At 46.9% G+C, this 1,136-nt stretch overlaps 1 non-coding gene across 1 annotated transcript; it reads left to right on the forward strand.

Moving 5' to 3' along the window:
- Positions 1-435: 435 nt before the first annotated feature.
- Positions 436-506, forward strand: TRNAG-CCC (transfer RNA glycine (anticodon CCC)). The gene has a single exon. It is a non-coding gene; the product is annotated as a tRNA-Gly (tRNA).
- The last annotated feature ends 630 nt before the right edge of the window (positions 507-1,136 follow it).

Raw genomic sequence — 1,136 nt, forward strand, 5'->3', positions numbered from 1 at the left:
ACCAGTCCTCAGATGCAGGTAAAAGTTCCTGACCTGGCCGGGAATCGAACCCGGGGCCTCCGGGCCTCCTACACCGTGAGGACGGCAATATATCAATCATCCCAGGGAAAAACCAGATAAGTCATAAAGTTTTTATATATTTTTTTTTACATTTTGACCCTAAGAAGACACATCATTTCGTCATAATACTGGAGAAATAGCCAAATGTTACTTCCAGATTAATCCGTTTACCCTCCAGGGCTGGTTTTTATCCTCAGACTCAGCGAGGGATCCCACCTCTACCGCCTCAAGGGCAGGGCATTTGCCTGGAACAGAAGTAGGAAAGTACGGAAAACCACTTCTAGGATGACTTAGCAGGGAATCGAACCCACCTCTATTCAGCTGTCCTCCCGAGGCTGAGTAGACCTGTTCCAGCTCTCCTACTACATTCAGTAAGCACTGGTGGTGTAGTGGTATCATGCAAGATTCCCATTCTTGCGACTCGGGTTCGATTCCCGGCCAGTGCAGGTGTTTTTATCGAATTAATTTGATAAATATATTATGGTTAATAAATATATCAGAGCTAGGAATCGAACGCGGGTCTCCAGGTAGCAGCTAAAAATGCTAACCACTACCTCACAGTGGCGGACTAATATATTTCTTCTTCTTTTCTTCTTCTTCTTCTTCTTCTTCTTCTCGTTTCGGTCTTCTATGGACCACTCTATTTCAACTGCTTTCTCCTAGTAACTTTTTTTTGGTAGTTGCTTTACGTCGCACCGACACAGATAGGCTAGGTCTTATGGCGACGATGGGACAGGGAAGGGCTAGGAGTGGGAAGGAAGCGGCCGTGGCCTTAATTAAGGTACAGCCCCAGCATTTTCCTGGTGTGAAAATGGGAAACCACGGAAAACCATTTTCAGGGCTGCCGACAGTGGGGTTCGAACCTGCTATCTCCCGAATACTGGATACTGGCTGCACTTAAGCTACTGCAGCTATCGAGCTCGGTCCTAGTAACTTTAACATTTGCCCAGTGTTCCCGCATTCTCCTTCGGTGTGCATTATTCCGTTCTTCGGTCCACTTCTTGCCGGTTTTCATTTTGGGTGTACCGGGCGGTACACCTCCACGCCGCTTGTTCAAATATTGCGCCAATTGAAAC

Source organism: Anabrus simplex, chromosome 6 (assembly GCF_040414725.1).
Source record: "Anabrus simplex isolate iqAnaSimp1 chromosome 6, ASM4041472v1, whole genome shotgun sequence".
Classification (NCBI taxonomy): domain Eukaryota; kingdom Metazoa; phylum Arthropoda; class Insecta; order Orthoptera; family Tettigoniidae; genus Anabrus; species Anabrus simplex.